Here is a 24,279-nt window from a genome sequence, read left to right as displayed (position 1 = left end):
AAAAAGGAGCGAGATGCAGAAAACACCTTCGCTATCCAGCGACGTAGGGCATTTACAGGGCGAGCAGAGGGAGAAATAACAACAGTAACGACACATTAGCAACGCCGTACAGAAATAACGGTTTATGGCACAGACCCTTTCGGTTCTCGCTCATCTAGCTGCTACAATGACTGCTTAGACTACAACAATAATACCTAACACACATTTAAGTATCCGTCGTAAAGACGTGAAACTCATCGAGTGACGAGTGTGTTCATTGATAAGCTAACACAATCTAACAGTAGACATACCATCACACTGCCCTGGCGCTGTGTACAGTTTACCTTCTAAGGCTTGTGCACTCGCTATTTGCCATTACTTTCTCCAACCGCTGTTAGAGATTACAGGGAACGGCCTGGATTTAAGAGACAAATACATGTTCCTCTTGTTTTGAACGCTTAGCCCATGTTTACATTAGACCGTATCAGCGGATCATCAGATTAACGTTTTTAAAAGCGATTAGTGTGCACACAGCAACACCAATACACGATTCGTCTGCACACAGCAACACCAATACACGGATACACTCGGCTCCGCAGGCATCCTGCGCTCCAAATCACTCCGCCCTGAACAGCGAGTGCCCTCTGGAGGGTGCGCACTCCGGCCCTGCGCAGCTCACACAGCGCGCGAGTGAAGTGCACGAGCCACGATTCGGGACCGACTGTAGGACACTGCCTCCGATTTGTCCTACAGTCTACCAACAGCAAAGGAACACAACGCTAGCTAATGTCGTTAGCTAATAGCTACTACAGAAGAACAAAGAGGTTACAATGGGTTATTTTAGCCTATTTGGTTACACACTCGCCACCACAGAATGTTAACAGCAATGTAATGCCTTTTCTGGCTAATTTTATTCGTCTTACCTCCAATAAAGTGGTCACTACACAAGCGCTGGTATGCCGAGGGCTGCCAATCTTCTCTGTCGGGATCCGATAAAATGATAACCCTTGCCTTGTTTGTCAGGGTTCTCACCAGGATTTTTTTTTAGCGTAATGGGTTATGGCGAGGGAGCGTAGCGACCGAGCGGGGGGATGGTGCGGAGATTTTGAAAAATCATGCCCAAAATTGGCCATATTTGACGTTCCTGGAGGGGATAAATTGCATTTTTTATGTTGTATATCCTTGATGGAAAATTGTTACATCTTTGGATCTTGGCAATGTGTTACCTACTGTTGTATTTCACTGAACTACAAAGGGTGTTGTCAAAAGATATGTAAACTCAGACACAACCAAAGAGATAATGAATGTTTTATTGTATTAAGAAATTAAGAAATGCCTGAGCACATAAAAAAAAAAAAAAAAAACAAATTGCATTTTCATTCAGGCATAACATACACCCAGCCCCCTTAATAAATAATTAATATATAATCTAAAACTATTAAATTTCTTGTTTAATAGAAAATTTACTATTCTAATTAAAATTATAAAATTTTATAATTCTTGTTTCCACAACGGGTCGATGCCCGATTTTCTCCTGTTTTGGTTCGCCGTCTTCTGTTAACACCACGGGAGTAACTTTGATTGTAACCACTGTTAATTCTCTGATTTAAAGCCACAAGGGCGATCACGTTTGGCACATTGGAGCTGAATCCCATGACTAAAATCATATCATTAACCTCATTCTCACCTGTGAATTTCCAGCCTCTGCTCGTCTTCCTCCATCTCCTCCTCTATCTCCAACAGCGGGCTCTCCCCCACTAGGCCTACCTCCATCCTCTGCCCGTTTATCTGCTACCTCCTTTCCTCTGCCTCCTATGTCCTTTCCTTCATCTCCTCCAACCTCTCTTGTGCCTGTCTCCTTATAGAAATATAACGATGGATGGCATGCAGGCAGATTACCAGTGTGTTAATGTTAGCCACAGTGGGATCCAGTAAATTAGCGCTAATCATCCGATACGTGCGCCCTGTCATATTGCTAAACCTGCTTACAAAGTAGACGTTTTCATTCATCAAAGGGCTTTGGGTTAAGTTTTCAAGCGTGATGGAAAACCTGTAGAAGTGGTGCACTTACATTTCTAACTGTGAAGAAAGAGCGAATGTCTCTTTTTTTGCGAGGGGGTCCGTCATCCATTGTCATTCACCGAAGTCCAGCTCAAGAGAAAGTTATCGCCAGGATCTCTCTCTCTCTCTCTCTCTCGGAACTGATTTCCAGGCATGGGTTTCCTAACAAACGTAGGCTGATTTTGACACCTTGAAAACTGCTCAAGTGCGCAGGAAAAAAAAAAAAAACTTTTGGCGATGGTGATGAACAACTGAAAACAACCGTTACGCTATATTAAAAATTTAGCGTAGCGGGGGGAAATTACCGTTGCGGTCTGAAATTTTAGCGTAGCGGGCCGCAACCATATAAAGCGCTGGCGAGAACCCTGTTTGTTGATGGTTACTACATCCAGGTGCACAACAATATAGTGGCATGATGGAAGTCTTGCTGAAAATAAACACTTTCTTTGCTACCGTTCCTCAATGCTGGCTGTGGTAAACTACTGGTAGTACATGTCCAAAATGGCGGCCACGTTTGTCGTGACGTCACGTGAAAAGGGTCCATAATGCACATGAAATGACACTCCTCACCTCAACATGTCCTTTACAATCATTTAAGCCACCATGGGCAATGCTGAAATCACTGCTGCAAACAGTACATCGCGCGAAACTGTCATTATTTTCTACCCTTATTAGACAGGGAGATTCTTTTGTGTAATCTGAGCTGAAGTGGGTTTTGCACTTTCGTTTTTTGGGGCGCGCGCGCGCTCTCTGCTATGCCGGTCGGTCCTCGAGAAAAGGGATAAAAGCCCGCCCACACTGAAAGCTGATTGGCTTATTTTGCTGAGTAACCCAATCAGGATGCTCTTTGTCTGGCATGCGCTACATGAACAGGCACACAGGCAGTGTTGCCACATTGGGTGGTTTTAAGTGCATTTTGGCGGGTTTTGAACACATTTTGGGATGGAAAACGTCAGCAATATCTGGCAAGACTGCACACAGCCCCCCTCGCGCGCACACATTATAAGATGCGTGATGCAGACCTTAATGCTGCGCGTGCACACTCTTGCTCGCTTCTATCAATATGCAGGAGACTCCCGGAAGTTCTGGGAGACTTGGGATGTCTGCGTTATAAGGTGACCACAGATCGTTAATCATAACCCCCCCGAAAATTTCTCAACGGATTTACATCGATCTCAAAAACGATCATTTTGGTCTGAAAAAGTCGGAAATCTGCCGATCGGCGGAAAATTCTCATCCCTGAAAAAATAAAACGGATTTCATAGGGCCCTAGACCTCCATTGACCCAGACGTTGCAGGACTGTGTTCAGAGGCATGCACACCCATCACATTAAACTCAGTAAGTTGTCAAATCAATAGTCTGCGTATATTTAACTACAGCTGTTATTCTTAATGCTTTTCCTCACTTTTTTGTTTTAATTCTTAATCTTCTTGTTCTTCCTCTGTTTGTGGGTGTGTTTCTGTTTCAGAAAGCAGTCACTGAAGTTAAGAAACCGCAAGAACCGCAGCTATGCATAGCCTGTTTTGATTTTTTTCAAGTACATCAAGTAGAGTACTTTTTACTTAAGTACAGTACAATTATTTAACTTAAGTACATTTTCATTTAATCTAAGAACTGTCAATATATATTTTAGTACAATGTTTATTTCACTTGTGTGCAATAAATTTTTTGATTCATTAAGTACAGTGCTTTATTTTCCTATATTTAAACAGTGTTACTGTTCAAAGTAGTGTGTGTAAATGTTACAGTGGCCAACAATATTAAATACTTGTTAAATAAAACCTCCACCTTGTTTTTAATGAATAGATACCTAGGCCTACTACGCTACTGTATTTTAATGTTGGTCATTATGGTGGTACTTGGAGAGCCAAGTATTTTCTGAGGTGGTACTTGGTGAAAAAAGTTTGAGAACCACTGCTATAAATCATGTATCTAAAACCTCTCAGAGACCCTGAAAATGCACCCGAGAGCATCCATTTTCAAAAAATTTTTTGAAACCACTAGTTTCACTTCGCACCATTGGCACTCAATTGTCTGTGTCTTATCATGCCAGAATTTAGGGCTTTAAAAGTCTCCTTGCATCGTTTTTTCATTAATTGTGCGGTGGGTCTCTAGTATGAATGAATGCCCTGTGAGACGGTTTTGGTGGAAAAAAAAAATGCTGTGGTTCTCCTGTTTCAGGCTGTTCTAGTTTGCTGGAGGAGTGGGTGGTGGGAGAACGACAGGATTTCAGCTCTTACTCATTAATATTCATGACATGTAAACGCGTTACCTCTGATTGGCTAACAGCACTGTGATGCTACCTCCAGTGAGTCAGAACAAGCGGATGTGGGTGTCTTACTACGGCAAGAGAGAAGGAACAAACCGCGAAAGGAAAGATACCACGCGCTGACGTCATTGAGGTGCGACGCGAGGAAATAAGAAAAATTCAACAAATGTTTGGGTTTTTACTGAACAAACAAATGAATAAAATGAACGAGTGACTTAAAAAAAGTGAATGTGCGTGTCTTTGTAAAAACTGTTTTGATTGGCTATTATGGTCTCGACTTCGATGTTTTGACCAAGAACAATGTAGATAACACGAATTTTACATCACATTCAATGAGATTTAAACGAGACTAAAGATGGTGACTTACAAATAACGTGTAAACATCGTTGGAGTTAATAAAGTTTGAACAGCATGAAGGAACAAACCCCAACCCCCCGAAATTATTAATAATAATAATAATAAAAATAAAAAAATCTCTCAACAGATTTGGCATAATATAAAAAGGTCATTTTTTTACTCAGAAAACTCATCCCTGCCTAGCTTGTGACCATGTCATGCATGCTAACGTGGAGAAAATGAACATGCTATTTTGCAACAAAAACCTTTGAACAAAAAGTTCATGTTTTACTTACAGCTTGTGAGCTGGTGGTCGATCATCTTGACGACACAGATCCAGGGATTAAATGCAACCTCGAACTAAAACCACTACTGAAGGCACCAAAGTTTGAAAAGTCACTGTGGTTGAAATGATCAGAACACAGTACTAATGCTGCATTATACTTCGCTGGTGGTGTTCCAAAGATAAATTCCAACCATTTATTCGTCACCTCTTCTATCTTGGGCAAGAAATGCAATGTTGATGTCTTACTGCCACAAACAACACAGGCACGAACTTGTTCAGACACGTTTTCAACTTGCTGTTAGGTCCTCTTCGTTAGCTACTGTCGAGATGGGCTGTGCTCAGTGTTACCAGATACTGCTGACGTTTTCCAGCCCAAAATATGTTCAAATCCGCCAAAAATGCACTTAAAACCGCCCAATCTGGCAACTCTGGCTCTGCTATCTCTCCTCGCGCTTAAATCCGAACTTCCTTCCCGTGGGCGGTCGCAAGCCAAGGTGGGCGAGGCCATGAATACGAATTTACAAAGTGACGCAAGATTGTATGGCTTTTTCAGATCCGCTCATTTTTCCAACCATTTTCTTTCATAAGCTAATACAGGGAATGGGGGTAGAATTACATTTTCACATGCAGCATGCATATGCAACTCGGAGTGAACTACGGCATTTCAAAAAGAGCCAATATTAAACGTTTTTGGTGGAAGGGCACCTTTAAGTTTTTTTTCTGGGGAAAACACTGTTCGGGATAGACTAGAAAATGTTATGGGAGTTAAGGGAACGGCCCTCTCCTGGCTCAGCTCTTATTTAACTGATTGCTATCAGTACATTGATGTAAATGGTGATTTTTCTAGACATACTGAGGTAAAGTTTGGTGTACCACAAGATTCTGTCTTGGGTCCACTACCTTTTTTTTTATATATGCGTATGCTGAGGACACACAGCTGTACATTTCTGCAAAACCTGATGAGAGACACCAGCTTGATAGAATTGAGGAATGTGTGAAGGACATTAGACACTGGATGCTTATTAACTTCCTTCTGCTTAACTCTGACAAGACTGAAGTACTTGTACTCGGACCACATGCAGCTAGAAGTAAGTTTTCTGATTACACAGTAAAACTGGATGGCCTTTCTGTTTCTTCACGTGCAGCAGTAAAAGACCTCAGAGTGATTATTGACCCCAGTCTTTCATTCGAAACTCACATTGATAACGTTACCTGGATAACTTTCTTTCATCTCAGAAATACTGCCAAAATAAGAAATTTAATGTCACTACATGATGCGGAAAAACTAGTTCAAGCTTTTGTTACCTCCAGGTTGGATTATTGTAATGCCTTACTGTCTGGATGTTCCAATAAGTGCATAAACAAGCTCCAGTTAGTTCAAAATGCAACAGCAAGAGTCCTTACTAGAACTAGAAAATATGACCACATCACCCCTGTCTTATCCACACTGTATTGGCTCCCAATCAAATTTCGTATTGATTATAAAATACTACTATTGACCTTTAACCTCCTAAGACCCAAGCTGTTTTTTTAACATGCATTTTTTATTTCTTTTTGCTATTTGGGCTTATTAGAACCTGATTAGAATAAAAACTAAGCATCATCTTTGATAAGATGTACTTTTTGAGAAAAAGTATGTCCACATATGTGGATTCTTGTTCTGAATTTCTAAAAAAAGTGCTGTCCACGTATGTGACCGCTAGGCCCTAGGAGGTTAAAGCACGGAATGGTCTCGCACCACAGTACCTGAGCGAACTTCTGGTCCTCTCTGACACACCACGCCTACTTGGATCAAAAGGTGCAGGCTATTTGCCGGTACCTCGTATAGTGAAGGCTACATCAGGGGGCAGAGCCTTTTCTTACAAAGCCCCACAGTTATGGAACAGCCTTCCAAGTAATGTTCGGGAATCAGACACAGTCTCAGTGTTTAAGTCTCGGCTGAAAGCATCAGTTTAGTCAAGCCTTTTTGTTAATGGTGTTTATGAGGTAAAGGTGTAGATCTGGAGGGTCCTCAGACATAGTGTTTTGGTAAACTGGGATGTATGGATGCTATCAGTCCCCCACTCGCTTGCTCATTTGAGTTTGTTGACGGTGTAGTGGCTGCTGCTTCACGTCTCGGGGCTCCCTCATGCCTGTGTTACCGTCTGGCTCTCCCCTTTTAGTTATGCTGTCATAGTTAGTTGCCGGAGTCCCTGCTTGTACTCAGTGCAAAATGTATACTGTTCCTAATTATTCAAGTGACATTGGGCATATCTAACAACCTGCGTTTTTCCTCTCGGTCCTCAATCTGTCCCTCTGAGTTACAGGTCAGTCCTGGAATCAAGATGCTGAACCTCTTCTGCTCCTTGCACCTGCCTGATCCATCCTGGTGCTCTGTGTCTGGTTGGAGTCTCATTGCATCGCTCCTGTGGAAGACTGCCCCATGTGGACAGTTGAAAGTCACACCTGGAGGATGCTTTTACAGTAATGCTTTTATGGCTGAGGACTACAGTTGACTTGGTAACTTTAGGACTGCAGTTGTCATGAACAGTTTTGCACTCAAGTTTCCATCAATGAAGAGTTTATAACATCAACAAAACTGACTTCATGTTAAAACTGTTAATGTCAGTCATGTTGTCTGTTGCTGCCCAAATGAGGATGGGTTCCCTTTTGAGTCTGGTTCCTCTCGAGGTTTCTTCCTCATGTCATCTGAGGGAGTTTTTCCTTGCCACCGTCGCCACAGGCTTGCTCATTGGGGATAGATTAGGGATAAAACTAGCTCATGTTTTAAGTTGTTCAAATTCTGTAAAGCTGCTTTGTGACAATGTTTATTGTTAAAAGCGCTATACAAATAAACTTGACTCGCGCCGCCTCTTCTTTTTCGGAAAAAGCCAATCCTCTCGCTCCGCATCTTCTCCTGTCTCGGAAAAAAGTAAAAACTTCTTCCTGAACCAGTCCCGTTACAGTTCACTGCACAACAATAAGGCATGGTTTTTCTTTGGAAATTCCCGGATGCACATCTGCACTCAAGCCAAACGGCAATGCAAGTAAACGGAAGTGGACTCAACTCAAGCGGTTTGTCTGTCTTGAATGATGTCGCGCGCCGAGTAGTCACGAAAATTACCGAACAGAAATTCGCTGCAACCCGCACTAACTTTTTTTAATGATTACTTATTAACAATACTTCTTGGGACCAGAAAAAAAAAAACAGGGTTTTTTTTTTTTTACATATAAAAAAAGTTACAAATGTGCATAAATTGAAAACCATTGCCTATGATCTTTAAGCATTAACAATAAATCTAAAATAGTCATTTTTACGATTAAAAGGATTCATATAGGTAGTGGTCTGAGTGAATGACCTTGACATCCGTGACATCACAGCAGGAAGGCTATCGGGCTCATCGCCATTTTCGCTATACTAAAACACAGAGCTGACTGCAACTTCAATCCTCCATTTTGAGCTCATTTATCGCCATGCCACATAGATGTGTTGCTGGTAGGTGCAGCAACACAACAGAAGGTGGATTCATGTTGCATTCGTGGCCCAAGAATGTTCAAAAGGCAATGATTTGGACGCGTTGTGCGAGGAATTCATGGGCACATTTAACTGATGACTTGTACGAAACCTCTGATCTGTTGAGGAGCATTGGCTACAAGCTTGTATTGAAAAAGAGGGTGCAGTACCAACAATTAAAGGAAAAGAAAACTACAAGAAAAAGAAAGCAAGTTCAGTTGCACCAGTTCTCCCGGAGTGTGAGCCGAGCAGTAATGGCGGAGTACTCAGCATAGAGAAAATGGAGAATGAGTGGGCCAGTCATCAGATTTCTCCACTGGATATACTTGCCTCAGCAGCACTCTTACCCTTGTGTGGAAGAAGTGAACGAACAAAGAACTGAAAGTAATTGTTTTGAAACGATCAGCCTTCAAGAAGCGAGAGCGCAGACGGGTAAGCGCCGACTCTCATTTCACTCCCATAACATGTTTACCTGCATTTAGATTAATCCATGTAACTTGTATTGTGTGTTTAAGTTACCGGTATAAGATTATTTAATTTGCTTCAGAATGTGATTGCCTCAGTCCATCTGATTAATTAGCCTTTTACGTTTTCAGTGAAAATGCATGCATGTACGTTGCATAAGTTATAACACCCATCCTCAGGGTTCTCCACGAGGGGTTTTAGAGGTGCGGGCCGCCCCCCTTTCTGTGATTCCCGCCCCCGTTTAATTTCTGCCGCCCCTTTACAAAAGGAAGAGACGTCCCTTTGTTTTCTTTGTGACAGATGGCCTTTCTCTGTTGGAGTACCGACAACGCCCGAGTGTGAAACTCATTTACCAGCAATTAGTTTAGTCAGTCTGACGATTATAGTCTAAGAAAAGCGTTTCACACTTCGGCGTTTTTGACACATTGTTCTTGCGCCAGGAGATAACACGCCTTTATAATAACGTGTGAATCAACACCAAGTTCGAGATAACTGATTGTTATTGTCAGCAGAGAAATAAAGGATAAAAACAAAGTTCAAAGTTGGTGCGGCAAGTGAGATATTGCCTATAAAACCGTGAGGATATAACCTACAATGCATTTTGCTTGAGTCTGTATGAATGAGTTTAAATTACAAAGTCATTTTTCTTTATCTTCTTAGACTGTTAACTGGTGAACATGGATGGAGCAGTGTAAATATAGCCATGGAGCAGTGTAAATATAGCCATGGAGCAGTGTAAATATAGTTAAAACAAGACCTTTTTAATGTACTTTACTCTCGAAAAAAAAAAAAATTTTCCAGTGGTGCCTGCAATTACGTTTCCATTTCAAACAATGTCAGCTTTTGTGGAGCAGTGTGAATATAGTTAACACACAAACTTCTGTTCTTTTTTTTGTAGTTTGCTAAATAAAAAAATATATATTTTTTCCAGTTCCATTTCAAACAATGTGTCTGAATATGATGTGCAAGTGTGTAATGTTTGATGTATGATGTGTTTTGTACCAGTCCAATTGATTCCTCTATTCTAAATGATTACTATTTGAGAGTATTTTATGCAAACGACATATGTAATTTTATGCAAATTTGTTTCAAGGTCATCCGATTGACCCCCACCCCCCTATATTTTCAATCCGTGGAGAACCCTGCATCCTGTTTTAATGAGAGTCACATAAGACTGTCAGTTCAATTCCATCCAGTTCTCTAGACGGCTTTGTTCTCTGGCTTTATTTCATAAGGTGAGGGTCTCCGTGGCCGACGTGTTCCTATCGGATTCACTTTCAGATGGTTCGAACTGATACGGTTCTGCGTGTATCGCAGTAGCATGTACACACACTCCAATTTCAGGATTATCGCAGTCAGATGCATTACTATCTGAGGATCTGAAGAATCTCCAATAAATCCGAACGAAGAGGCCATTGCAACCGCTCTCGCCTGCAGAGTCTGGCTTTGGTTTATAGCTGTCAAAGACCTCGACCTTAAAGTGCATATCCTGGACCAATTTCGTGGGTTTTTGGGATTTTTTTTTTGCTTTTTTATATGAAAGTATGTCCCTTTACACACTCATCCAGAAGAGTGCACAAGGCCATCTGTCTACAGCAGAAAAAAATAAAATAAAACGCGTCTGGAAAAATCCCAAGGGAGTCTGAAGCCAGATTCGTGACGTCACGTGCGGATCCGCCAGCAGGCTGAGAGAACTTGCATGGGTTCAGTGCACAGTCTGTGTAGACCAAGTTTAGCAGCTAGCGATTTCGCATTGAAATATGGAATTGTCTCCTGAGCTTCTAAACCCATGGATTCATGCATCAATGCTCATCTATCATATTTTTTCTATTTACTATTATGTATTTATACATTTCTTCATTTAGAAGAGTACTGGCTACTATAGGAAAAAGACTTCATAAGCTACACACATGGAATCGGCTAAGCAGGGTTGTATATACATTTAATGTGTTTGACAGGTCCCAAGATCTCAAGCCCTGACACGCATATCCCTTGATGAAGTAAAATGTAAAGAAAACGTGACCTTGGGTGCTGTGCGAGACGGCTGCCTCTCCAGTAGCTCTGTAATTTTTAGCTCTTTAAACCTCTTTTTCCACGTTTTTACTTTTCTGCTCTTCTTACAGTGTGTTTTTCTTCATATCCCATGGATCTTTTTAACTATAACACACAACCAGGAGCCAGTTTTCTCGCTTATTCGATAGAGGAGATGCTGGCCCTGAAAACAATGGGACGAGCCGGGATACAAACACCCCCTCCTGGCCGAGCTGAGGAGGAAACCCGGGGCTGCAAAGCCGGGGCTAAGCTAAAGGCTAGGCTAGCGGACAACCGGTGGTGCTACAAACCATCCGTTCCCTCCATTATCATGGGGAATGTGAACTCGCTGCTGAATAAGTTCGACGAACCATCTGCACTGAATAACCAGCGGATTTACCAGGAGAGCAGCTTATTGATTTTTACGGAGACATGGCTAACACACCTTGTACTGGATGCTAACGTGGACCTGCGGGGATTCACTACTGTGAGAGCCGACAGAGACATTAAAGCATGTGGGAAAGGCAAAGGTGGGGGACTCATCATTTACGTGAACAACCACTGGTGTAACCCAGGACATTTCTCCGTAAAGGCAGTTTTATGTTGCCCGGACTTGGAGCCGCTAGCATCACCATCTGCGTTTACATCCCTCCGAGGGCAGACGCACCATGTGAGGGAATTCACACTGTCACAGCAAGGCTGCAGACACAACACCCTGAGGCATTTATCATAATTTCTGGGGACTTTAACCATGTTACTTTGGACTCTACTTTGGCTGCTTTTTACCAGGCTGTGGACTGTATCTTTTTAATTTCCCTGAGGGAACCCTCACAAAGGGATCAATAAAGTTCTATCCAATCCAAGCAAGTGTATTATCGCCCAGCGCTTTCATGTGCGTCAATAAATAACATTATTCGTGTACCGCACAAACAGAGGAACACCTAATTTAGAGTATAGTCTCTTATTTCTTACCCTGGCAACAGTCGACTTGTGAATTGCCAATTTTCTTGGCCTTTTTCTCGGCTCTGCTTTGGTCCTCGGCTTTTTCTGGGTGCCTCGCGTGAAGCGCTCCCATTTCTCTCTCATTGTCCAGTCTTTTGGAAAACGACGAGTACTAATCCCATCATGATTGGCGTTACTACACCCTCCTATGATACATCTGTTAACCATTTTAATAATTACTTGATAACATTGAAGAAATTTGCAGATAACCACCAGGTCGTTTCTCATAAACAAACCAGCGCTGACGTAGGATTCAGAGGGAGGCGTCCCGCATGCGATGTCACAAAAATCAATGTTTGGCGGGAAATCCAAATGCCAAGTTTTTTCAGAGGCGGACCAATTTGCCTCAAATGGCTTGATTTCAACTGAATTTTTCTGGTATCATGCAAGGTAAAAGAAAATTGCACAAAATGCGACAGATATTTGACAAAAGATTAATATAAAATAGGAGAGTTACATTGATCTTGCTCCTGAATTTACCCAAGATGTGCACTTTAAAACTGGTTATTGCTGTGACGTCACGCACTCAGGGCTGGCTCGCTCAGCTCGAATGCCAACTTTGCGGTCGATTTTAACTCTCAAAAATATATTTTTTTAAATGCCCATTTATGCAGCATACAAGAGTCAAGGATGGAGATACTATCCTCTCAGAAATGTATTTAAAATAAAGGCTCTGCGTATAAAACCAGAGCGAAAACAGGATGCAGAGCTGTGTGAGTTGGGCCTTTAGCCCCGAGTTAAAATAAGAGGTTTCATTGCTGCCAGAGCTCATTGTTAGACACAGTTCTCTCTCTCTCCAGGGATCAGAGGCTTCGAGCTCAACACCATACGATTCTTCCAACAACAAGACCTCCCGGTTCGGGAAACCATGCCTAAAACAGTCCCCTATTATTTCATTCATTTTCAGTGTGTAAAGCTTTCTGCTCAACACACTGCAGAGGGGGTGATTCTGCCTAATTAGCTTAATAATAATAATAATAATAATAATAATAATAATAATAATAGCATTTTTAATAAATAAAATCCCCAAGGGAAAAAAGTCTGTGAGAAATCAAGTCGGAATTTTGAGAAATAAGTTGGAACTCGGAGAAATAAAGTTGGAATTGCGAGGAAGTCGCAATTTAGAGAAAGAGAAAAAAAAACCCGTGATGGAAATAAACTTGAAGTGAAGATTATTTAAATACTTTCAATATACAACTAAACAGGTTAGCCAAACTACAAATCTCTCCTTGGATAAATAGTGCACTATCTAGGGTGCACATGGCATTATTTCATACTGAACATAGTTCCTAAAACAATAAAGTGGAGATATATTTGGGATTCGACCACACACCTTCAGTTTAACTTACCTCAGGGTTTTAAATCCTCAGAGCCAGACACAATAACGTGTTTTTATTTGTATAAATCGAGGGACTAACGCGACTCAGGCGAGCAGCAGCTTTTTTTCTTCTCCAGTGTTTCCTAGTGGTTGGAGAAGCAGCTACTGGACGCGTTACCGCCACCACCTGGACTGGAGGACGCTTATCCCAACTTTTCTTCTTCTGTCGATTTATTGGCGGTTAACAATCGATGTGTATTACCGCCATCTACCGGGCTGAGGTGTGATCTCAAGGGATATTAAATTGCAAACTGATCATAACAAAAAAAAGAAAAGAAAAAAAACCTAAATTCTGTTTGCTAGTTGAGTGTCCTTTAAATATTGTGTTAGAGCTGTTACTGCTGATTGTGTGAATGGCTGACTTAATAAGTTATCTATAGTTACAGGTTTTCTCAATACCCTCCCCATCTTCTCTCTTTCACTGGAATACTGTGTACAGTGTATAAGAACATGCTCAACCTTTTCTATTTCTCCACAGTGTGCACAGGCCCCAGAATGATGTTTCCCTATGGTATACAACCCACTATTTAGACTTTGTGCCCTATCCTCAGCCTAGTCAACCAAACCTCCTCCTGTCATTTCAGTTCACCACCCCTTCTAAACACCACCTCCTTTTGTAAATTATATAGATGCCTTCCTTTCTCCTCTGTATTCCATTTCTCCTGCTGCATTTTGTTGATGTTGTCTTTAATTATTACTTTAATTTCTGCCTTGCTTAATGGGACTTCTAACTCAACCTCATTTGCCTGGATGGCCTCTTTGGCCATTTTATCCACTCTCTCATTACCCTCAACCCCCTTATGAGCTGGAACCCATGTGAACTGAATAAAAGTTTTATGTTGATTTATCTTAAATATGAGGTGGTTAATTTCATCTAAGAGGTCTTGTCGGCATGTAGATTTTTCACTCTGGATACTATTTGAGGAAGACATAGAATCTGAACAAATAACTGCTTTACTAGGCTTCACCTCCTCCACCCACTGCAGGGACAGTATAATAGCCATCATTTCTGCTGAAAAAAATGACAAGTGATCTGATGTCCTTTTCCCAATACTTATATTGTAGCTGGGGATGAATACTGCTGCTCCTGTCTTACCAGTTTCATCTTTAGAAGCATCTGTATATATGTGTGCCATATCATCATACATTACTTCTAAATACTACTGTACATTCTGATAAAAACCTCTGGATTTTGCAATCTCCTTAGTTTCCAAATTTACAATAGGGAAATAAAATAACCAAGGGGGAATGATTGACCTTGTAATTGTTTTGCAAAGAGGAATGTCACTGATCCCCAATTGATCTGCCTGCTGATTACCATCCCACCCAAAACTGCATACAGGTCGACCATACTCCCAGCATTCCCTTAGTACCTGTTTGGTTGGGTGATTATCTTCATGACCCTGTAGGTTTAGCCAGTATGACACTGATAATTTCAGTCGCCTGAGGTCCAGTGGCATCTCCCCTGCTTCCGCCTGAAGTGCTGGGACTGGAGAGGTCCTGAAGGCACCACAGCATATACGGAGGGCTTTGGCTTGTATCTTGTTTAGCTCTAACAAGGAAGACTTGGCTGCTGAGTTATATGCTATACATCCATAATCCAATACTGGTCGGATTAGGGCACTATAAATTATTTTCAAGGATGTGCTTGATTGCCCCCAGTCATTCCCTGCTAAGCATTTCAGAATATTATTTCCCTTTTTACATTTGTCTATAACCTTTTGAATCTGAATTTTAAATGAAAGTTTGATATCGAACCATACACCAAGGTATCTTAAATTATCCGTTTGCTTGAGTGGCTGTCCATACAACCTGAGGTCCACTGTAGGGTTAACCCTTTTCTTTGAGAAACATATAACTTGTGTCTTTTCAACAGATAAATGAAACCCCCACTCATGTGACCATCTTTCAACCTCGTTTATAGCTATTTGCATTCTGTTCCTCAGACTATCAGAATTTCGGCCTCTCACCCACAGTGCCCCATCATCTGCATAAAGTGCTCTACTGATTCTGGAGTCAATATTGTTAAAAACATCATTAATCATTATATTAAATAGAATTGGGCTGCAGACGCTACCCTGTGGGGTACCATTTTCTATAGAGTAGATATTTGAATGGCTCGCTCCAACTCTTACCTCTATAGTTCTATTCATTAAAAAATCTCTAATCCAATTGAACATTTTACCTCCTATTCCCATTTTATTCAACTTAAGTAAAAGACCCTCTTTCCAGAGCACATCATATGCTTTTTCAATATCAAAGAATGTTGCCAAGACTGACTCCTTGTTTGCTTGAGCTTTCCTAATTTCATTTTCTAGGCAGATTATTGGATCCATAGTAGTACGGCCATTTCTAAAACCACTTTGATGTGGAGAGAAAAGACTTCTTTTTTCAATCTCGTATACTAACCTCTTAGTTATCATCCTTTCCATCAACTTACAAAGATTGGATGTTAGTGCTATAGGCCTATAGCTTTTGACCTCTGCTTTATCTTTACCTGGTTTAGCTATATGTACCACTACTGAATGTTTCCAGCTAGAGGGCAGCTTACCTTGCTCCCAAATTTTATTATATAACTTTAAAATCACACTGTAGCAGTCCATGTAGGTGGGTGGAGCACAGAAGGACGTCAGGACAGAACTGAGTTCCAAAAACTCTTTTTATTTGCACTTTTCAGTCGCAAAACCACACTCTCCCAGCCACACGCATACACACACAAGTCATCTGGTTGGGGAGAGAGAGAGCTCCCTCTTCTCTCGCTCTCTCTCTCCTTAAATAGGGCGCAGTCACTGGGAAGACACACAAACACATTAATTAACAACAGGTGTAGTGATTCTGCCACTTAACTTCCCCGACTCCGCCCTCCTGTCACAGACCGATGCTAGACCACGCCCCCACTGCCACATACCCCCACCGCCCGACTCAGGCTGGGCAGCCGTCCGGCCCGCAGCTGACTCCCCCCCCCCCCCCTTGACGGGAGAGGAAGTCCGCCACGACCATCTGCGTCCCCGGCCTGTGGATCACCTTGAAGTTAAAGGGTTGGAGTGCCAGATACCAACGGGTGATCCGCGCATTGGCATCCTTCTGCAACATAAAGGGGAGAGAAAAGTCAGGGGAGTGTAAAAGTCACTTTTACAAAAAGTGGACTTTTCTCTGAAAAGAGAAAAGTCTTTTCAGTCAAAAGACTGAAACGTAGCGGGCACCCCAAACAGCCCAAAAGGAAGTGTGACGAATTGGTGTAAGCCGAACGGTGTGGAAAAGGCCGTTTTTTCACGGGATAATGGAGTCAAGGGGATCTGCCAATAACCCTTTGTTAAATCCAGTGTCGAGTAAAAACGAGCCATGCCTAGCCGATCGAGCAACTCATCAATACGAGGCATTGGGTACGCATCGAATTTAGACACCGCGTTGACTTTTCTATAGTCCACACAGAACCGGACCGACCCGTCGGCCTTGGGTACCAAGACCACCGGGCTGCTCCAGTCACTGTGGGACTCCTCGACGATGCCCATTTCGAGCATGGCCTCAAGTTCTTCCCGAACCACCTTTTTCTTGTGTTCGGGTAACCTGTAAGGGCGGCTGCGCACTACCACCCCCGGGGGCATCTCAATGTGGTGCTCTATGAGGTTAGTGTGGCCGGGCAGGGGTGAGAACACGTCCGAAAACTCGGTCTGCAACTGGGCAACCTCCGCGAGTTGTGTCGGGGAGAGGTGGTCTCCACAGGGGACCGGAGAGGGACGTGATGCTAATGTTCCTTTTTGAACCTCCGGCCCCAGCTCCGCCTTCTCCGGAACCACTGACACCAACGCCACGGGGACCTCCTCGTTCCAGAGTTTGAGTAGGTTGAGGTGGTAAATCTGTAGTGCCCCACCCCTGTCCGTTCGCTTCACCTCATAGTCGACGTCCCCGACTCGCCGTGTGACCTCAAAGGGTCCTTGCCACTTGGCGACTAATTTAGAGCTCGATGTGGGCAACAGTACGAGTACTTTCTCTCCCAGTGCAAACTCTCTAAGGCTCATACCCTTGTCGTACAGGCGGGTTTGCCGTTCTTGGGCCTGCCGCAAATTCTCCTGGGTTAGGTGTGTGAGTGTGTGGAGTTTTGCGCGCAGGTCAATAACGTATTGAATTTCATTTTTGCTTGGTGAAGATCCCTCCTCCCAATTTTCTCGCAGCACGTCTAAAATGCCGCGCGGCTTACGCCCATATAATAATTCAAACGGGGAGGAATTTTGCAAATCAACACTATGCTAGCTGAAAACAAGCATGCAAATACATGTACATCAGAAACTATCACATCACAATTTTGTGGGCAATGTTGCAAGAAAACATATAAAAAAATTATTTGACAAAAAAAATCTGAAAATAAATTTTTTTTTTTTAATTTTCCGACCGTCCGCCCCTGAATTTTTTTGAGGCTGTGACAGGAAACACACAATATTTGATAGGCCATATGATATTTTACATTTCAGCTGGCTAATGTTACTATTATTAGGCAAAAGAGACATCTTATGGGAGCAGGCCGTATAGATATAACTAGTCTGCCAAAAATGGCACTTTATCATATATACTAGAATGCACAGTGAAACCTGTCATTCAAGATCACTACTTTGTCCACAAAAATGTGGTCTTCGTTTTTCAAGACAGATGGTCTTAAGATACATGGATAATTTATAAATATGAACTGTTATCTTAAGACAGGTGGTCTTACAATCAAATGTCAGCCAGACTTAGGCTTAATTCAAATTATGAATGCGTTAAATATCTAGTAGGGCCTATTTTGTTTTTTTGCTATTACTTATCATTTTCACTGTATTCTAAAAATTTTCTAAAACTCCATAAAAAATTTCTATATTATAGGTCATAAATAGATTCATGAGTTAATTTTTTTACCTGCTTGGATAGTGGACATTAAGTCTATATATACAATAGGGGATTACTACAGATTAGGCCTAATTTGTCAAATGTATGGAATTATATTTAATAAGCCAGGTATTCATCTCATCTCATCTCATCTCATCTCATTATCTCTAGCCACTTTATCCTGTTCTACAGGGTCGCAGGCAAGCTGGAGCCTATCCCAGCTGACTACAGGCGAAAGGCAGGGTACACCCTGGACAAGTCGCCAGGTCATCACAGGGCTGACACATAGACACAGACAACCATTCACACTCACACCTACGGTCAATTTAGAGCCACCAGTTAACTTAACCTGCATGTCTTTGGACTGTGGAGGAAACCGGAGCACCCGGAGGAAACCCACGTGGACACGGGGAGAACATGCAAACTCCACACAGAAAGGCCCTCGCCGGCCACGGGGCTCGAACCCGGACCTTCTTGCTGTGAGGCGACAGCGCTAACCACTACACCACCGTGCCGCCTAAGCCAGGTATTAAAATGCAAAAAATGTGCATGGTTTTAGACTTACTGACTACACATTTGTATGGTAAAATATATAGTAAAACCAGGGGGAATGCGCTTGCTTGTCTACTATAGGCCTAAATAGCGCTTTATATTCTTTTACGTTTGGAGAATGTAGTTTCTCAATATATATGGAGAAAAGAAACAGCATTTCATGTCATTTATCTAATATTTTGGCCTAAAATTCCAAACACTACTTGTAAACATACACATAGAAGCATCATAGGTTTGATATTTATAAAAACTATTTGTATTTATAACACGCCTATATAGAACACGTCTAAGTACAACACGTCTGAACAGCATACCGTCCATTAAGTATGCTGGGGTTGTATGCTGCCCCAATCAGAGGTGGAAACAGTACTAAAATATTATACTCAAGTACAAGTACTGTTACTCTGATGAAATTTTACTTAAGTACAAGTAAAGTTACCAGACAAAAAATCTACTCAAGTAAAAGTAAAAAGTAGATCATTTAAAATGTACTTTGAGTAAAAGTAAAACGTTACTTTTAACAATGGGTGTTTTCTGCCTCCATTGTGTTGTGCAAAAATGAAAAAGAAGAGGAAACAAGGATATATGTACATCTCAACCCAGATGTTTTATTTAAAGGAAGTGTATCAAATTGAATGCTTAGGATAGTGCTGCATTAAAACTGAGACAAACAAAAAAGGTCAATACACACAGTCATGTCGTTTACATCGCCCTGACCACACACAAAGCATTGTACACGAAATATGAAAGTGAAATGTTGCACCGAAATCTCGTAGCTTGCCTGTGTGCACTGTGTGTTATTGAACAATTCAATTCAAACATTATTTGTTTTGCTTAGTATTCCTTTCTGGCCTGTTGGATGTAGAATGGTAGGAGGACTGATCACGTCAGGTTGGCGAGCTAACTTGCTTGCATGATTAGCCAACTGAATAACAGACTAGTTACCGTTATGTTACAGTACCAACAGGTTGCTACGTCAACATTAGCAATGCCATCCACTATATTTGGAATATAACCAGCCTATTGTCGGTTTTACTATGGAAAGGAAACATTATGATCAGGGGCGCAGATACATTTTTTGAACTGGGGGGGACAAAAAACTGGGGGGGACAAAGCTGCCAGCAAACCAACCCCAACCCCGATATGCCTGTCAAACTTCTTGTGGGTAACCATAGCAACCAAGCTTGAGCTCGAAACCTGTGCAGTCTGCGCAGCTCAACCAACCGAATATCAGTCTTTGTTTTGTTTTATGTGAGTTGTTGCAACTATGTATACACTGCTGTGCACCTCAATAAACCGAATGGTAATTAGTCTTTTGATTTGTCCGTGAGGTTTGCCTTATGCAAAGAAAGACAGCATAGACATTTTTTCCTCCCTATAAGTGGGGGGGACCGAACGAGGTGAATTTAAATCTGGGTGGGACGAATCCCACCCGTCCCACCCTCTATCTGCGCCCGTGATTATGATGCCAATGACAATACTTACCTCAACATGCTTGCGCAGATTAGACGTCGAATTTTTGTGTGCCGCAATGGTTGTCTTCTTGGGCACACAATCTGCATTGCATAATGAAACTGTCACCCCTTTTCTCTACGAAGCTGAAGTGATCACGTACTGTATGTAGGGCCAGGGGTGCACTTCATTACTGGAAGAAATTGCGTTTTCTGCAGGGTCGTCCACCACAGGTTCCTTGGTCTCCTCCATGTCCGCAGGGGCGCTTTATCAACACCCGTGGCCCAGGGGCTAGGCCCTTCATAGGCTACCTGTCAACCCTACCCTTACCGTTGGCCAGGAAAACACTCTTATTTTATTTGCAATACGTGTCAAGCATTTACAGTGTAAGCGCGTAATTAGCCTAGAAGCCTACGATAGGTTACGTAGCTGCGCAAGGCCCACGCTCACATCGCTCAACACATCCGACCACAGAGGGAGAGAAGAATGCGCGCATTATCATTACAGAGCCGGTTCTGATTATTACCATGGACGGGACAGTGATACTGCGTAACTTTCACGCAGGGGCATGGCCAGAGATAACCACACAACCTATGTGTTGTAAACATAAAACACACACACCTACAGACAAGTCCTTTTAAAAAATAAAATACATAAAAATAGCTCGCCGGCATGAAACATTCACTGCAAGACAAGGTGCCCTAGAATCGCCATCAGTTTTTAAATATCTATATGGACTTTGTTGTCAGGATTGCACAGCATGAGATATCAAAACTGTACCCAGATACAGGCTTCAAGTTCAGATATTGCATTCCAAATGAGGTATCCACAAGAGGAATGCGTACGAAAGCATGAGCATCAGGAGAGGGTTGCATAACAGAGATTCTATACACAGATGATCAGGCCATACTCGCTGGATCCATCGAGGAGCTTCAGAATATTCTTCAGTTGTATGATAAGACCTACACCCGCTTTGGTTTACAAATATCATATGTCAAAACAGAAACAATGGCTTTTAACGTCAATGAGGATATCAAATGTAAACCAAGTATCATTTCCCTTGGCGGCACTAATATTAAAAACGTCCGCACCTTTAAATATCTTGGTTATAATGTCAGCAACTGTGATGAATCCTCACACTTCCTGCATGCTAGGATAAGTGCTGCATTCATGAAATGGAATGAACTGAAACACGTTCTTACGGACCACCGAATACCACTAAAAACCCGTATAAAGTTCCTAGTGGCATGCGTTCGATCTCGTCTCCTGTACAGCACACAGGCATGGCAACTATCATCCAGTGAAATTCACAAAATTGAGGTAGTGTGGCACGGCTTCCTAAGGAAAATGATTAAAGGTGGATATAAACGAAAGAATGCCCCTGACCAAAAGAACACTACAAATGAAGATATAGACTGGAGCTACAAGATGTCCAATGCTGACCTTCGGAAACTGACAGGAACCCAGGATATAAAACTATCCTGCTACGTACAACAACTAAAATATATTGCTCACGTTTGCCGGATGGGCAATAACCAAGTGCAAAAGCAGCTCCTGTTTGACAAAAATGGTTACAAATGGACGAAATGGGAAAATCTGCTGGGCATAGACACCCAACAGATAAGACGTATGATGATGGACAAATCAAACTTTGAGCAACTGCTGCAACTGCTACAGCAGAAGCACCCCTAGAGAGTTTAACTTTTGACAGGGGAACATGATGATGATGATGATGATGATGAAGAAGGTACTTGGCTCGGCGGCCACATGAAACGTAAACACCATGGACAGCGGCCAAACTCATAACTCTACAGACCGAAATACACGAAACCAAGTCCTACTAGGGTCTATTTTACCGATCTATGTTCAAGCATCATGCAAGTCTTCCTTCTCCTTGAATTAGACCGTGCATTCAACTGCCTTTTTGACATGACTGCATCGAAATACCACTTGCAACAATATTTCACGCACTCCATCAAGACAAAAGTTAAACATGATGAGCACGGGCATACTGTTTTGAGCATGCGATTTTTTTAAAAAGAAACTAGCTACATCAAAGTCCTTCAATAAACCCATCCTTTAGCGCAAATGAGCTTAACCTAGTTCAAAGCATGACGCTAGCAGTAGCTGCATAAGGCAAAATCGTGTGGGCCTTTCGTCAACAACAAGCCACGGCGGGCAAACATTAATAATCAAGCGTCCTTACCTTAAAACGTTGTCTTGACCACAGAACTTCTCAAGTATTTCACTTAAATCCACACGGGTTAACAACACACCCAACACAGCTAGCGAGAAATGTGGATCTGCGCTAGCTTTGTATTGCTATTCCCCTCAGTATGCTTACACTGTCTGCTGCCCGAACTGTGAAAATTATAGGCTATAATCTTTTCATCAATTTCTTCAGTAGATGCCGTTTTAGACATTTTATTATCCCCATCGAAATATGCTATTATACTAACAGGATTATAGCTCAAATCACACGACACGTATTCAAATCACAACTGATTTATTTTACTGTTGGACAGATCATAGCATATCTAGCCTAGCTGCACATAGCCTAGCTGCTGGTAGGCTGATAACTGATAAGTAGCTGATATTCTGAACAGATTGGTGATCCTTACCTTAAAAAAGTCTGTGACTTTAGGCAACGATTCTATCATTACCTGCATCTCTCTCTTTTTTTCCTTTTATGCGCCCCGCTAACATGTGAACGCTTCATCTTTCAAAGTCTCTAAATTTGTGTCTCAGTAGTCTGCAGTCTTTGGCGCGCTTTCGTGTGTGACGTTACATTTTGTTACATTTTATTCTGGTACAGTTGTGGGTGTTCGTTTCGCGAACCACATCCACCATGTCTCTTACAGCAGGCTACTGTGCGCTCATTTATTTCTAACCTTATTTCTATCCGTACATAAATGTAGGCCCACGATTCTGACAGTTTATTATTTTATTAATATTACAAGGCCCCTGATTGACTGTGGCCCAGGGGTTTGAGCCCCCCGAAGCCCCCCCCCTTAAAGCGCCGGTGCATGTCCGCCATCGTCTGTGTGAGACTCGCACGCGTGACAACTGTCCTTCCCGTGATTCATTTCCAGAATGCATTTCCCCAGGGGCGTCAGAAGCATTTTTAATGTGGGGGGGACACACTGGCGGGGGGTCCTCCGCCAGAAAAATTTTAATTATTCATTCATTCATTCATTCATTATCTCTAGCCGCTTTATCCTTCTACAGGGTCGCAGGCAAGCTGGAGCCTATCCCAGCTGACTACGGGCGAAAGGCGGGGTACACCCTGGACAAGTCGCCAGGTCATCACAGGGCTGACACATAGACACAGACAACCATTCACACTCACATTCACACCTACGGTCAATTTAGAGTCACCAGTTAACCTAACCTGCATGTCTTTGGACTGTGGGGGAAACCGGAGCACCCGGAGGAAACCCACGCAGACACGGGGAGAACATGCAAACTCCACACAGAAAGGCCCTCGCCGGCCACGGGGCTCGAACCCAGGACCTTCTTGCTGTGAGGCGACAGCGCTAACCACTACACCACCGTGCCACCCACTCATGCAGTCTTCATAACACAAAATTACACTGGGTCAAGCAATGACACAAAAGATAACTTCACACAATGAACAAGTGCAGTTTTGTCAACCTGCATGCAATGGTGGTACTACAGTAGCATTTACAGATTAGTATAACAAATAGATTTATAGATATAACTCCTTTTTATATTGGTGCCACCACAATTTCTACCACTTCATAACTTTTATCCCCCTTTCCTTCACAATCCACCTGGAATAACATCCATCTCTCTCCATCGCTTTCCTCTCTACTATTCCTTCCCCATACACTGATTTCCCATCTTACTTTCCAGAAAACTGCCAGTATATATATATATATATATATATATATATATATATATATATATATAAAATACAAATAATAGATATAATAATAAATTAATAAATGAATAATGATAAATAAATGTTGTTCTCAGTCGCACTCTCATATTTACTGTATTCATCTTTCTCCAGATATCAGCAAGTGCTCGGACAACACTCCAGTGCAGCCACGTCTGAAGAAAAGGTATGCAAAAATAGAAATCTTATTTT

The 24,279-nt window shown here is 42.2% G+C and overlaps 1 pseudogene; it reads right to left on the bottom strand.

Moving 5' to 3' along the window:
• Nucleotides 1-1,881, bottom strand: part of LOC132901315 (zinc finger protein 271-like) — a 91,813-nt pseudogene extending 89,932 nt beyond the window's left edge.
• Between the last annotated feature and the right edge of the window lie 22,398 nt (nt 1,882-24,279).

Source organism: Neoarius graeffei, chromosome 17, assembly GCF_027579695.1.
Source record: "Neoarius graeffei isolate fNeoGra1 chromosome 17, fNeoGra1.pri, whole genome shotgun sequence".
Lineage (NCBI taxonomy): Eukaryota > Metazoa > Chordata > Actinopteri > Siluriformes > Ariidae > Neoarius > Neoarius graeffei.
The sequence above is the reverse complement of the archived record's forward strand: the minus strand, read 5'-3'. Positions and strand labels throughout refer to the sequence as shown.